Genomic DNA, 16,656 nt, shown 5'->3' on the forward strand with positions numbered 1-16,656 from the left:
TGTCTGTACAAGCTTCTCGAGCCCCTGTCTCAAAAAAAAAAAAAAAAATACAGATTGTTTTGTTTTCTAAATTAGGGACTATTTGGTGGCTCAACATATTGGCTTCTCTAAGAGATACAACCAGAGCCAAGGAGATGGTTAAGAGCCTTGCCACACAAGCATGAGGAGCTGAGTTCAAATCCCTACTACCCACGTGAGAAAGAAGCAGGACATGGCTAGATGCTCCTGTAACTGCAGAGCTGTGGAGGGCAGAGACAAGAATGTCACTGGGGTGTGCTGGCTGCCAACCTAGCTCCAGGGTCAGCAAGAGACCCTTCCTCGAAAGAATGAATCAGAGAGTGGGAGCAGGACTCCCAGCATCCACTTCTGAGTTCTGCGTGTTAGGTGTGAGTGCACACCTGCCCCTGTACATAACAACACAGAGGGTAGGGGAGGGAGGGAGGGAGAGAAGGAAAGAGGAGAGAGATTTAAAAAGTTTTTAGGAAAAGGTGCAAACAAGATCATATTGTTCTGTTTTTTTGTTTGTTTGTTGTTGTTTTTTTTTTTTTTTTTTTTTTTTTTCTGTCTCTCTCTTTAGAGAAACTGTTACAGGCTTGGCTGCCAAATGTTGCATGAGGACAGCCAAGGCCATCTTTTATCCCCAGAGTGTCAGCTGTATACCCCCAAGGTTACTTTAGGGAGATCTGCTGTAAGAGGATGGTTTATTTTATTTTATTTTATTTTACCTCAGACCACACAAATAATGGGGCTAGCATTTTTTTTTCTGGGACATTTCCTGACTTTTATTATAACAAAGTGTAATAGAACCAAATTCATTTGTCAGAAGAGAGTAGATAGTCAGATATGCGTGCTTCCAGGAGTGGCCTTCTGCATCCTGGAAGACACATTCTTCCAAAGCAGTGTGACTTCTTGGATCCTGGGGGTGGCTGAGCACTGGCTTGGTGAAGGGGTCTCTCAGCTTGCACTGGTCTGCCCGGAACTCTAGAAGGGCAGGCTGGCTCTGGGCTGCGCTTCCGGCTCCTTACTTTGCCAACAAGGCAAACTGGTTTCATTGTGGTGATAGAGCCAGCTTAATGTTTTTCTCTTTAAGAGAATCAGCTCAAAGACTCTGATTAGCATGGTCGGAAGCACTCTGCTCTGTGGAAATGTTTAATAGAGTCCTTTTTTAAAACAGAGATTGTTTGTCTTATTCATTCGTTCATTAAGTGAGGTGCTGAATACACAGATGGCCTCGGACAGTTTTTGCCTCAGTAAGTGGGAAAGATAGCCATGCTTTTAGTGGGATGGTAGGACAGACTGTCGCAGGAACACGGACAAGGGGGTAATGAGCTCAATATAGTATCACTTTTGTTTTCTTACTTTTCTAAGTCCTAGTTGAGCTTTGTCTTCAAAAACTGAATAGACATTTTTGCTGAGGGAAAAAGTTGGTGGTGACGGTGCTGGTGGTGGCGGTGCTGGTGGTGGCGGTTTTGTTGCTGGGCGTGTGGCATCACAGTGCATGAGGAGGACAGGAGACAGCTTTGTGGAGTCATCAGTTGTTCTTCTTATGTTTCATGAGATTTTGGGGATTGAACTTGAATCCTGAGGCTTGTCTGCTGAGTACTTTATTCCCTGAGCCACGTCACCAGCCTGAATGCGTCTTGTCATTGTTGTTTGGTTGTTTTCTGGTTTTTTTGTTTTAAGAAGCATGTAGACCATGCACTATGGGAAAGCTTGGATCTTTAGTAGAAAGTGCAGGTTCCAAGGGTTGGGGACAGGGACTCTGATTTCAGATAGTGCGATAAACATGGGGAAATGACGAGAATTTTAGAAGACAGTTTGGACAATGTGCATGACATTGGGGTAGAGGAGATCTTAAAATGTGGCTTCTGACTTTCGTTAGCTCTGACATACAAATATGAAGAACTAGGTATAAAAAAGTCACAGTGGCTGGAGAGTTGGCTCAGCAGTTAAGAGTGTATACTGACTGCTCTTACAGAGGACCTTAGTTCAGTTCTCAGCACCTACCTCCATGGGTTTACAACCACCTGTAACTCCATCTCCAAGGGATCCTACGCCCTCTTCTGGCCTCTGTGGGCACTGCACTCATGTGCACAAACCCACACACAAGCAAGCATGCATGCATGCATGCATACATACATACATACATACATACATACATACATACAATTAAGATGAATCTTAAAGCTGGACAGTGGTGGCACATGCCTTTAATTTCAGCACTTGGGAGGCAGAGGCAGGCAGATTTTTGAGTTTGTGGCCAGCCTGGTCTACAGAGTGAGTTCTAGGACAGCCAGGACTACAAGGAGAAACCTGTCTCAAAAAACAAAACAAAACAAAAAACAACAACAACAAAAATGAATCTTAAAAAAAATCACATGAAGGTCAAAACACAAAGACTGGAAGAGCCTACTTGCACATATGAAATGGAGGATTGGTTTCTGTAATATTTAAAGGACTCTTGCAAATTAATGAAAAGAAGACAACTGTACAATGAAGATTTACCAAGATTTGTATCAAAGGTATACAAGATGCTCAGCAGTTAAAACACTTGCTGCTGAGCCTAAAGAGAAGTGGAGGGAGGGAGAGAGAGAGAAAGAGAGAGAGAGAGAACAAGAGATGAGGGGGAGAAAGAGGGAGAGAATGAAAGAAACATACATATGTATAACAAATATGAAGATACACGTCCGGCTTTTCAAGGAAATTCAAGTTAAAATAGCAGGCTACTACTTTCCATTAACAGATTAACAAAAAGGAGCGGGTTGGTAGCGCCCAGGCAGTGCTGTGTGCCTGTGCTCCTCATGGGAGCATGAGTCTTGCACAGTCATTAAGTGGCCCATTTGGAGGAGTGTCTGATGAAATAACTGCAAATTACAAGGGACCCAGAAGTTCCGATTCTTGGAGCCTTTTCCTAAGAAATCTCTATGGAGAGAATTCATTGTAGAGTTAAAAATAGGGAACCGTGAGCAACCTGAGCCTAGAGAGGCCATCTGTCCTGTGTGTCTCTGTTCTAGATTCCTAGTTAAGCAGCAGTGAGGACATCATGTCATTCATTGACATGGAGTCTGAGACATAATGGTGAATGAAATTGCAGAGGTCTCAAACAAATGTGATAAAAGTCTCTTGAAAGCACATTGGGCCAGTGATATGAGGCTTGGTGGGTAAAGGCACTTGCTGCCAAGCCTGATGACCTGAGTTCAATCCCAGGGACTGCATGGTGATGAGAAAGAACTCACTCCCACAAGCTGTATGCAAATACTGTGGTTGCTAGGATGGCCAGTATTGATTGTCACTCTGACTGGATCTAGAATCACTTAGGAGACAAATTTCCGGGCATGTCTGAGTTTCTAGACTTGGTTAACTATGATGAGAAGACCCACACTCGCTGTAGACAGCATGATCCCATGGGCTGGGGTCCTGGACTGAGAATAAAGGGTAAAGTGAGCAGAGCACAGAACTCTGCTCTCTGCTCCCTGACTGTGCGTGTGATGTGAGCAGCTGCCGTGCCTTCCCCACCATGATGGACTGTGCCCTTGAAACTGAGCCTTTTAAACTCTTCCTCCCTTAAGTTGCTTTTGTTGGGAATTTTGTCACACCAACAAGACATATAATTTATGCAACATATACGTGCACAAAGGACACACAGGAGGAAGCCAGGGGCAGGAAGCAAAGGCACAAAGAGTCTTGTCTACAAGGCTTCATTTTACCAGATTATATCTGTACTCAAAATCAGTAAAAGAGCATTTACTATATATACAGATAACTTAAAAAACAGCATCGGAGGCGGTGGCAGCAGCAGCAGCAGCAGCAGTGAAACCAGTCAGGTAAATGTCATGAACATATGAACATTTTGCTATATCCTTCTGAATTGTTTCTTTCTATATTAATATTTTAGTACTCATTTTATGTGTTTTAAGTTTTACAAGTAATATTTACTTTTTAGAAACCATCTTGGAGGTGACATATACATGATTTTATATACAATTGCATTTATAGTATTATAAATATATATAATATATATTGTAGCCTAGGCTAGCCTTAAACTCGTTTTGTAACCAAGAATGAACTTGAACTCCTGATCTTTCTGCCCTTCCCTCCCACGTGTTGGGATTCCAGACATATGTCGTCATCTCCTGTTCAATACTGGCACAGGAGACTGAACCCAAGTCCTCATGGGTGACGACACCAGCTGAGCCACATCCCTGCCTCCTGAATTCCCTTATCCTAAGGTCAGTTTCTTTCTCACCATTCTGTACCAGACATTTCCTGCATATATAATTAAGAATATAGGCATAGTGCAGGTATACTGGCATGTGCCTATAGTCCCAAGTACTTAGAAGGCTGAGGTGGGGGAGCACACATGTCATTTGGTACATAAATAGGTTTTTAAAGATTATATTTTATTACTGTGTGCGCATGTGCACAAGTGCGTGTGCATACGTACTGTATGTGTGTTTGCGTGTGTTATATGTGATGGTTGGTATATGCAAATCAGAAGACAACTTGTGGGACTCAGTTTTCTTCTACCACATGAGACTGAGGGATCCAACCCAGGTCCTCACAGCTGGCAGTGAGCACCCACAACTGCTGAGCCATCTCGGCAGCCAGAAGTTATAATTCTAAATACAGTCGGGAGGCTTCGTTCCAGTCCCTACAGTTGGACATCAGTTGTTTGGCCCCACTGTAGAGCTGTGCTGGGGCATGAAGGGAGCTTGCTTTCCCCGTGGAGAAGACAACAGGGACCACAGTGCAAGAGTTGTCACAGTAACAAGACTTATGCAATATACATGTGCACAAATTAGTGTCACATGAGACACTCTCTGAAGGTCCCTTAACAGCCAGGGCTTGACACAAAGTGAGTTCTCACCACATGTGACATGGTTTTCGCAAAGACCTGTCTCAGATGCCACAACTTCATTTTGGAGCAAAGGACTCTGACCCTCAGAGATATTGAGCCACTTGCCTGGGCACAAAATCTGATTAGAGGTTTTCTTTTTGTTTACATTGCAAGAACTGAGTTGTCTGGGTCAATGGAATATGCACACATGGGGCGAGCGAGATGGCTCAGTAGGTAAAGGTGTTTGCTGCCAAGCTTGGTTTCTTGAGTTTGATCCCCAGGACCCACATGGTAGAAGGAGAAAATCACTTTCTGCATGCTGTCCTGTGACTGCCATGTTCAGAGTACACACACATGTCCAAACATGCACATTGCTTCCGGCTTCATACCTCACTTTCGGAGATGTTTTGACATCAGCAGCACCGGGCACTCAGAAAACATAACAGGAATGTTGTCTACCCTGTACCAGCAGGCAGCTTCCAACCATGCTCACCACAGGACTTAACGCCCATCACTGCCATCCTCAGTGGGAAGAACTTGTCCTCTCTTCCTGTGTCAGAGGAACTCACTCACAGGCCCTGCCACTAGCCACGTGGGTTGTGCGACCCTGGGGGGCTCTCTTCACAGCAGACATGTCTATTTCAATGCTTTTTCTGATATATGCAATGGCAGTGATCCTGTCTGTATGTAATACCCAAGGATGTGGCCCAGCCTGGACTCTCTGGAGGACAGGAGGAGGGGGCAGGGCATACCACTTCTGACAATGCATTTGTCATTGGTGGCAGGCTCCAAGAGGCCTTATTTTCTTAGTAGGCAGAGCAGTTCAAACACAGCTATGTCTGAGCAACTGTGTGTGCACAACCGTGTGCATACATGGTCATGTGAGGTTGTGTGTGCATGTCGGGGGTATGAGTGCACACATGTGCATATGCATGTGAAGGCTGAGAACAACAAATAGGTTCCATCATTGGGCTGGAATTAGCCAATTAGGCTGTGACCTTGGAGCCCTAGGGATCCACCTGTCTCCTCTTCCCTAGTGAACGATGTCAGTCTGCACCGTCCGCCATATTTTGACAGGGCTTCTCTTGTTTGCTGCTTTTGATGCCTAAGCCAGCTGGCCTGCATGTTTCTGGGAAATGCTTCTGTCTTTGTATTCCATTGCACTGTATGATTACTGAGATGTAGACAGGGCTCTGATGCCACTGGCTTTACATGGGTCCTGGGGACTTGAACTTGAGTCCTCATGCTTGTCCAGCAAGTGCTATACTGGGTGGACCATCTCCCTGACCCCAGACAGCTGGACCTCTGTCATCTTTCTCTCATTATGTGTATTTTTGGGGGACAGGCTCAGCTCGTGATGGCTGTTTCACCTCATGTTTTTCTCAGAAAGTCTCAATCTGATTGGGAGCACTAGTTCAATAGGAAAATGTTCTTACTTGATTCAACGGTGATTTGAACTCCACCATCGGGACAAGCGGCTTTGGGCTCTGCAGGCTTTATCACCCTGTATCTCACAGTGACCCCGCAGTATGACATCTGTGACTTTCCTCTTCCCATCCCCTTCACTCTGTGCTTCCGGCATCCTGGGAAGTGCAGGTATAGAGGAGAAGCCATGCCTGTCATTTTTTTTTTTTCTATCTGAAACGTTTATCCAATGAATCAGACCTTAGATCAGCCTCCTGTTCCCAAATGTGCATTTTAGGTGAGAACGTGAACGTAAGAATTTAGGTAATGGCCTTTGGAGACTCATCTCTTTCTTTGAGAGATTATACAGTGTATAATGGCCTAGGTGAGGCACCTGGGATACGCGTCACCCTGCTCACATGGTGTGTTATAGAGTGTGGCCTGCCCTGTTCTGTGCTGCTCTGAGTGAGTACTAAGACAATAATGACTTTTGTAGGCAGCCAGGCTGAAGATGGAGAAAATCCACTTTGGGTTCCAAATGGTGCTGTATGACTGTTTGAAATAAGCAAAGGTAGAGTGTGATTCAGTAGGTAATGTTCCTGTGACACAAGCCCAAGGACCTGAGTGAAGATTCCCAGAACTCAGTTAAGAGAACCAGATGATGAACCGGAGACATGGCTCAGTGGTTAAGAGCACTCACTGGCTGCTCTTCCAGAGGACCAGGGTTCAGTTCCCAGCACCCACATGGTGGCTCATAACTGTTCATAACTCCAGTTTCAGGTAATTCAACACCCTCTTCCCACCTCTGTGGGCTCCTATATGCATGTGGCGCACATACATACACTTAGGCACACACACATATATGTAAAATAAAATATTTATTTTAAGGAAAACCCAGGTGGGCCAGTGAGATAGCTTAGTAGATTAAAGGTGTGTGCGTGACCAAGCTTGATGACCTCAGATTGTTCATCAAGACCTAAGTGGTAGAAAGAGAGGACTGATTTCTTCAAATTGTCCTCTGACCTTCACACACACACACACACACACACACACACACACACACACACACACACACACACCACCTTCAGCCAAAGCTGAGGAAGCTTAGAGGTCGTAGGTGGCCATCCCCTGCCACCTTTCTGCTACAAACTCTCTGACTTCAAGTCTTTCTGGCATGAAATAATGACTTGGAGATTGGGTTTGGATTTTAAAACAAAGTTCAGCAGGTTTCTGACATTCATTTTAAAGCAAAATAATGCAGTGGGTCTGTATAGAAGGAACATATTTATATAATCAGCTTCATGAACTTATATAGACTGGGCCCTGGAGAAAAACGCTCAGTGTTCCTGAATGCTTATGTATTTCAAAAGGAGTTGAGAAAACATGATTAGGAATTGTGTGGAGGGACCACATGAAACCAGGGGTATGGTCCCCAGCACCATGAAAACTGGGCGTGGTGGTGCATGTCTATAATCCCAGCACTTGGAAGATGGAGGCAGGAGGACCAGAAAGTCAGAGTCATCCTTAATGTAACCAGGTCAGCCTGGGCTTCATGAGACCTTGTCTACAAAAGAGAGACAGGGAGGCACAGATGATCCCTGACTCCCTCCCAAAGGGGCTATATCTGCATCTCTGGATATCAGATGCACTTCTCTGCCCAGAAGTTCCCTGTGTGCCCAGAGGCGGTCCTGTGCCTTGTGAGGACATTTTTTTTTTTCCAGCCAGAAAACAAAACATTATTCTGATTATCCACCCAAGGAAGGGTAAGTGTCCTAGATTGTCATCTGTTTCCTTTCGAACGTCCCTGGAAAGCAGAGCAGAGAACTCAACGGTAGCTTCTAGGACTGTCCTCATTACTGTGCAGTCTCCCTCACTCACCTTAGAGCAAAGTTAGTTGCTTAGAAGTGACCTAGAAGTGAACTTGTGGTGACATTAAAAATTATACAGATTACAAAAGGCAGATGGTGCACTTCTGTGTGCGCCGAGTTATTTGTCTTACTGTGTTTGCTTTAGGCCAGCGTGAGGAGAAGGAAGGAACATCCACTCTGCAGCCAGGCAGCAGCAGCAAGAAGAGCCAGCACCCACCACTACTAACCTAGAGGTCTGACCTTGATGGAGCAGAAGCCTCAGTCTTCCACTCCGTTAAGTGGGATGTCTGTGCTGACCTCCGGATAGCAAAGTGGATAGCACACATATGTGATTCTGGCACATCTATGCTTCATTAACAACATTAATTTCACTGCACCCGAGTGTGCACACTGGGGCTGGGGAGATGGTTCACTTGGTAGGGGACTTGTCACACAAGCATGAAGACCTGGGTTCTCAGCCGTAGCATCCACATTTAAAAAAAAAAAAAAAAAAAAAAAAAGCCAGGCATGGTGGTGTGTGTCTATAATTCCACTGCTAGGAAGGCAGGGACATAAAGGTTCCTGCAGCTTACTGGCCAGCCAGCCAGGCCAAACCAGGGAACTCTGGGTTCAGTGAAAGAAAGACAGTATTTCAGAGAGCAAGACAGAAGGTCTGGAGAGACGGCTCTGAAGTTAATAGCATGTATTGCTTTTCCACAGGATGTGAGCCTGCATTCCATAACCTGTGGTAGATGGCTCACAAATGCCTGAAACTCTAATTCCAAGGAACTTGACACTCTCTTCTGGCATTTAAGGGCACCTATGTCCCCATGCACATACCTAAACAATTACAAAAAGTAAGTCTTTCAAAAAGAAAGATCAGGTAAAGAGTGATTGAGAAAGAAGCCTGATATTGACCTCTGTCCTCCCCATGGGCATAGACATGCATGCACACACGAGAATGTGCACTCCCATGCACACGTGCACACACATGAACACTACACACACACACACCACACCACACCACACCATATACATGCCCGTATATACACGCACAAAAGAACCTGTAGCTGCTGAACAAAATGTTTTAACCTACACAAGCAGGCACTCCTGATGCCGGGACTTCCGGTGAGGTAGGCACATCCACCACCCTGCTTGCCAGTGTCTGCCAGTCAAACTCTCAGCTCTGCAATGGCCCAGATGTTCTCAGAGCGCAGGAAGGACTCTTGTGGTTTTCCAAGAATCTCTCGCCTTTACCTTTCCTTTTCTGCACACATTATACCTGGATGCAGGTGACCCAGAGCACATAACCTAATATCTGCTTTTCTGACTGCTCTGTTTTCCAGTTAGGAACAGTAGGCTCCTTCAAACAGCAGAACAATTGACACTTCCTCTGTGCAGGTATAAAACAAATGGTTACAGAGAGAGACCAAATGTGGTTTCTGGGTAGAATAGTCTTTCAAGGTTAATTTTCGAAGTTTGAATCTTCTAGATCCACAGCTCAGGATCAGCCATTAACTGCCCCACCACTGATCCATGGAGCTTGTGTCCTCCAGTGATCGTACCTTCCTGCACTTTTAGCCCACACTTGGTGCCCGTCTGCCCTTTGTCGGCCACCAGGTGGCAGCAGAGTCTGCTAAGGACCGGAAGCTGTGGGCAGAGCTTATGAGTCACCTATTCATCACCTAGAGTGGGTGGTTGGCCCACCTGCGAGTGGCTGGCCTTGAAGTTCTTTAGCTCAAAGTCAAATCCTTTAGCTAGTGACTGTGGTGGCAATTGCCAGTGCTCAGAAATGGTGGCGGGATGGCTAGTGTCTAATGTTCGATTTACTTTAAAAGCCAGGACCTGATTATTCTAAAGCTGTAGCACAACTTCTGTATTATGTCTCTGTTATCGCTTGTGTGTGTGCATATGTGTGTGCAAGTGTGTGTGAGAGCCTGTGGAGGGGACAGAAGTTGACATGAGGTGCCTACCTCTATTTTTGAACCTGGTGTTCACTGATTGGCTAGACTCACTGACCAGGGAGCTCTACCTACCTCCACCTCACTTCCTGTACTGGGGTTGCAGGTGTGCACCACTATTCCTGACTTTACATAGGTGCTGGGGACCCCACCTGGCCTCTCAGGAGTACAGCAAGCACTTGTCCACTGAGCCATCCTCCCCAGCCGCCATCTTGCTGACTTCTAGAATGTGAAAATGAGCTAACATTTTACAGAATGCCATGCTTATACGCTGAGGGTCATTTGTCACAGCTGAAGACTGAAGGTCGTGAGCTAGTCCTAAAAGCTCCCAGCCCGATGCCTCCCTGTACGCTGTAGCTGTGCTCCTCCATTGTTTAGATCTGTGAGGCTCTAAGGTAAACCACTTTCCTAACCAATGGCAGGATAATCCCAGCCCAGCAGGGCGTCTGGGACCTGCCCTCTTGTACCCAGGTACCAGAGCTTTGGAGGCACAGGGACACCCTTGGCAAGGATATGAGAATTAGTCTAAAGAAGGGGACATCCCTTTTTTCTTTCTGAAGGCTGAATGTTCTCAAATACAATGGGGCCATTCAGTTGACTGTGCCTTGTATAAAACCCCATGCTTGTCTCTCACTTTGACAACTAAGAAACTTCACACTTAGGCAGTGTATTAGAACCAAGAACAAAAAATGAATGTATATTATTTAAAGAGATTTACTAAATTGGTTCACATGACAGGCTGGGCCATCCAATAATGGCTGCGTCCATTCTGGAGAAGCTAGGAAGCCAGCAGACACTCACTCCAGGAAGCTGCATGCCTCATCTGAAGCTGAGGACCTGGGGGAATCCCTGGAGGGATCCTCCATCCACAGTGGGAGGCTGAAGAAGCTGGGTTCTGATGTCAGTGTAGGATGGAGTGACAACAGCAACAGCAGGGTAGATGCATTTACCAGCAAGAAGCAGAGGCAGGCGAGCAACACTGCTTCTTCCTTGGACCTCTGTTTTCATTTATTTAGTAATAGAGCATTCTGTATTCTTTGACAACTTTATGCAAGTAAATAATATATTTTGTTTATCTGAACCCCAACTTCCCCATTCTACTTCCCTTAGACACCCCAAAATGACTCTCCTTTTTATCTTCTCTTCCTCCTCAGCTTTCCTTTCCTTTTTTTTTTTTTTTTTTTTTTTTTTTTTTTTTGTAACCCACTCAGTGCAAACAGTGGTGCCTGCTGGCATGCTGACTGAGCATGTGCAGGCTACCACGGCTGTAGCAGGCTCACCAGTGCACTGAGTGCACCATGTCCTGAAGACAACATGTCATGGCTCTCTTCCTCCTTCCTTCTTTCAGCCTCTCTTCTGAGTTGTTTCCTGAGCCTTGAGCATGTTGGCACAGGTGTCCTCTTCAGATCTGAGCACTCAATGGTCACTTACTCTTGGTACTTAAACCAGTTTGGAGTCTCTGCACTAACGGCTGCCCGCTGCAGGAAGAAACTTCTCTGGCCAGGGTTGAGAGCAACGCTAATCTCCAGGTGTAACCATAGACATTTAGACTCTGACAACATTTGAGGACCTACAATGTGCATGGACCTCTTTATGTTTGGGCCTTACACTGGCAATGGCACCTGCCCTAAGGACAGGTCTTTTCTCTGCTCCTCAGTCTTGGCCTCTCAGATGCCCAGAGGTGTGTCTTCTAAGTGGTTACAAATCCTATCGGACTATCGGTTAGAATTAGCCATCATGAGTAGCAAAACAGAATAAAAGCCAAGTGCCATGTCCCTATGTTCTCAGTCCATGTCAGGCTGATGACAGGGAGTGGAGGCAGGGCTAAGAGTAGAATCTAAGAGTGGGGTTCAGGTCAGCCTGGTGACTCCCCCAGTGTGTTCAGTCCAAGTTCCGTTGTCACTCTGTAGATGTTTAATATGGGTACCACAGCTGAAGAGGCTTCCAGCTAAGAACAAGTCTTATTAGAAGATACTGGGAAGTGGGGGCAGGATGGCTCAGTGGTTAAGAGTGCATACTGCTCTCACAGAGACCTGAGTTCAGTTCCCAGCGCCCACCAATACAGCTCACTACTACCTGTAACTCCAGTTTTAGGGGATCTGACCCCCCTCATCTGGTCTCTGTGAGTACTGCACTTACATGGCTAAACATACAAACGCACACATATAAACCTGATTTAACCTTTTTTATTATTATTAATGCAGTGGCTTTAAGCAATAAGAACTGGTTATGTTTTTAAAACTACAGAAGCTGGAGGTGGGGTTCAGGTTAGGGTGCTTGGGTAGCATTTTCTAGTTCCTGGATTCCAAGTAGAGGGACCTGAATTTGATACCCAGAACTCACGTTAGAATGCAAGGCATAATAGCACATGTCTGCAGCCCCAGCTCAGGGGAGGCAGACAGAGCTGGGGGATCCCTGCAGCCCCAGCTCAGGGGAGGCAGACAGAGCTGGGGGATCCCTGTAGCCCCAGCTCTGGGGAGGCAGACAGAGCTGGGGGATCCCTGCAGCCCCAGCTCAGGGGAGGCAGACAGAGCTGGGGGATCCCTGCAGCCCCAGCTCAGGGGAGGCAGACAGAGCTGGGGGATCCCTGCAGCTCCAGCCCAGCAGCATCACGTCGGCAAGTAGCTGAGCTGCAGGCCAGTTAGAGACCTTGTCTCAAAGGACCTGGATGGCATTCCTGAGGGTGGCATCAGAGCTGCTACTCTGACTCCCCCACACATGGACACACACATGCATGCATGTCTGTATACATATAAACAAGCATACGCACACATTTAAAAAATATACTATCATTTATATTCCTCAGGTTATGAGGATAGGCGATGAGGAGGTTTACTGCTTTCCCGACAGGCTTTTGAAAAAATGAAAAGATTCTTTCATAGTCAACAGGACCTTATGTCACTTCAAACCTTATTGAGAAGAGGACCTATGAGATGACCCAGTGGATCAGACATTTGCCACCAAGCCTGACAACCAGAGTGAATTGGATCACTGGGACCCACATGGTGGAAGGAGAGAACTGATTTCTACAAGCATGTATGCATATTCCCCTCCCTCTACCAGACAGACAGACAGACAGACAGACAGACAAGTGTAACATTAAACATTAAGGTTAGGCTCTAGCCTTTCCTTTGCAGCTGTTCTCCTGCTGCAGGACTGACAGGCACCCTCCTGGGATGCTGTGGGTGGGTTTTCCCACTTTTAGCTCATATTGAAGGATCTTGGTGTTCAGGTATCAGTGGCACTCTCCTGCTTGCCACTTTCTTCCTTGCCTCCTGCCTGGGAGTCAGAGAGCTGGGCTGTCAACTTTCCCACCCCCACACCCCATTCCCAGAAGATGTAAGAGCAGAGCCCACTTCTGCCCTGTGGGCTCTATTCTCTCTCCCCACCATGCTGTCTGATTCTGGTGGTGGTGCCTGAACACTCCTTGGAGCCCCTGCCACCACCCCTGTCTGTCTGTCTGTTCCTGGTGCTAGAATTCTAATAAATTCCCAGTCCCCAATAATAATTCGTTTCAGAGTCCTCTTGAACCAGCACCTCTTCCTCCGCATTCAACACCTAACAGTGAGCAAGTAACCGAGTTATGACAAGGTGAGGGCTGAAGGGTCCTGTGCCTGGGCACTCAGTGACTTCCTGTAGGCCTTCCATGAGCGACAAAAGCACATTTCACAATGAGGGTCAGCAGGCTCTCTGGAGGCTAAGAGACAGTGCGTGCAGAATGCTTACTCTGCCAGGCCTTGGTAAAGCACTTGCAAATACAGCTGTCCACTGTAACCTGGGAGGACTGCTTCCAGGACCTGTGGCTGCCATGTCCCAGGATGCTGTAGTGCCCTCTACAAAATGGAACCAGAGTTGCCTTTGATTAGCATATGTCCTCATAAATATATTTTAATGTTTGTGTGTATATATGTGTGTGTGTGTTTGTATGTTTGCAGGTGCACGTGTGTGTGGGTACATGTGTGTGTGGAGACCAGAAGACAACCTCTGCTGTCATTCCTCAGATGACCAAATAGGCTAGCCCGACTGGTTAGCAAGCCACAGGGATTACATGTCTCCACCTCCCCAGAGATAAGATTACAACAGAATACTGTCATATCTTGCTTATAACAAGAACACAGCTTCTGGGATCTAACTCAGTGCTTGTTGGTAAGCACTTCTGACAGTCATCTCCCCAGCTTGGGAAGGGATCTTTTCCACATCAGACTCTGTCTCTCCAATAGATCTCCAGTTTCCTCCTGGGGAAGTGCACTCTGCGGTAAGGGAGAGGGACTCATGCAGTCCCTAGTTCCATCTCCCTTATCTTCTCTCACTCGGTGCTTTGTCCCACCGAGTGTAACACAGCCCGCCACCCTCTTCATCCCACCGTGTGTAACACAGCCCGCCACCCACTTCTCTGCTTTCCTTGGACGCTCCAGGTCTCCACACTGCTCAGAATCCTCTCTGTTCTCTCTCAGAATGCTCTGCTCCCCGCAGCCCTGCTCCAGACTCTTTTCTACCTTGTGAGCTGTTGTCCTAATCACATCCCTAAGACCTCTTCAGTCCACTGCCTGTCCCCAACTCTCCCGCCCTCACCTCACCCACACTACCAGCTCCAGTCAGCAGACTCAACTCTGTTCTCCTTTGGTTCCTCAGTGTAACAGTTCTGGCGGGAATAAAGATTTTCTAAAGAGGTCCTTGTGCCTCTCCCCTCTGCCCTCAGATGACAAAACAATAAACTCTAAGGCATTAGAATCTCCCCAGGAATCTCCTGCTGGGCACAGGTGTCCACCGGAAGGGGAGATTGTTTCCCAAGGAAAGATTTTGCACAGTGTAGGCAGACTTGTGAAGGTAGCCTGCATCCCAGACAATGCTGGGTCAGTGATGGCCAGGACCATACCTTGACCAGGCCTGCCTAGCTATTCAGAGCTTTTTCCTGCTATTGAGATCTAAACCTCATGTCAGGACCTCAAAGATGGACACAGAAGCAGGGGCTTCCCTGTTTCTCTTCCTGTTTTGGCCATGGTGACTAAATCTCTTTCTGCTTTTGGCCACGATGACTAAATCTCCTCTCTCTGCTTTTCACTAACATGTGTCTCCTCAGTTGGTCTGTTGAGAATGGTAACTGACCCTAGCTTGTTAGGGCTGCAGGCTCCGGCCCTAACAACTGAACACAAAACACCTCTCACCTGAGCAGGCATAAGAAGTAGTTCATTCTAGAGCCAAATACAAGTGACTGGCTCAGGAACACAGATTTAGGTCACCCCAGACTCTGTCTTCTAATATGTACATCATTTCATGTTGTTTGTATGCTAACATTACTCATCAGAACAGTAATAAACCAAGGTTATTTTTCAAACACATGGGCAGAACATCCCAGAGACAGGTTACAGCCAAGGAGAAACCTTAGCTACAGGCCTCAGTATTATTAGCCCTTTGATTGGTGGCGAATAGGCTTGTTAATACATCCCTAAAGATTCTAACCCACCATTAGTCATGGGATGTTAGTCTGACAGAAGCAAGCAAGGATACATTGTAATTAGACTCTAGAGCATCAACTTTCCAACGTCCTCCCATCAGGAAGGCTCCAGTCAGTCAGCCTTTGCAGACACAGCTTCTTCCTAGGAATTCTCTTTCATAAAACCATGACCTCAGGTTATTAGAACACTGGTAGTATGCTGACTTGCTTTTTTTTGCCTGGTGGGGATGGGACTCAGAACCTAATACATGATGGTCCAGCCTCTGCTACTAGGCTATGCTTTTTCTACCTCTCCACTACCCAGCACACACTGGGAGTTAACAGAAGAATGGATCTGCTTCTCTGAGTATGGATGAGCCCTTTGGCTCTCCATCTTGCATTGCATATCCTGCTTGAATTCACTGGGCTTTCCAGAACTTACATTAGGAGATTCAGATACCAGCACTAATCTCCAGATACACCAGCCACTGCACAAATTGCTCAGCAAGATTATCCGTGCCGCATGTGGAGGCCACAGTTTCGACGTGCAAAGTCCCTGCCACACTTTGGGATATGTACCTGGTTGTTCCTGGTTTGTACGCTTAAGCTGGCTGCGAGTCTGGGACGTGATAACAGAGACAGAGGAAGTGTCCCAGCTACTGAAGCCCTGACATAAAAAAGAGGTAAGACAGATCCATTGGGTGGGATGTGTAACAGCCATCAACATCAGCTAACGAGACCTTCTTCCCTGTCCTGCAAGATGCCTGCGCTCATCTACAGGTTGCCCTTCCGAGCCACGTGACCCCATCAAGGTCTCCTTCCACCACAATGATTTGTTGCAGTAAAGATGAGGAAGGAGCTCATAAGCAGCGAAGGTCACTTTGTGCAGAGACCACGGCACTACATCATGCTAAATAAAATGTCACTCGATTGTTTTCCTGTCATCCCTTCAGAAAGCACTGCAGATAATTCTAGAAAATGTGTACAGCTACATGTGGTTTGGATTTGACTCTGTGACGGTCGCCACAGGGAGTGGCGCTATTAGAGGGCGTGGCCCTGTTGGAGTAGGTATGGCTCTGATGGAGGAGTTGTGGCTTTGATGGAGGAGGTGTGGCCTTGTTGGAGTAGGTGTGGCCTTGTTGGAGTAGGTGTGTCACTATGGGTGTGGGGCTT

General features: G+C 46.6%; 1 long non-coding RNA gene across 1 annotated transcript; it reads left to right on the forward strand.

Moving 5' to 3' along the window:
* The first annotated feature begins 12,683 nt into the window (after window positions 1-12,683).
* LOC143443784 (uncharacterized) lies at window positions 12,684-16,414 on the forward strand. The gene is made up of 2 exons (XR_013113071.1): window positions 12,684-16,166; window positions 16,244-16,414. It is a non-coding gene; the product is annotated as an uncharacterized LOC143443784 (long non-coding RNA).
* Window positions 16,415-16,656: the final 242 nt, after the last annotated feature.

The sequence above is a fragment of the Arvicanthis niloticus genome, chromosome 10, assembly GCF_011762505.2.
Source record: "Arvicanthis niloticus isolate mArvNil1 chromosome 10, mArvNil1.pat.X, whole genome shotgun sequence".
Lineage (NCBI taxonomy): Eukaryota > Metazoa > Chordata > Mammalia > Rodentia > Muridae > Arvicanthis > Arvicanthis niloticus.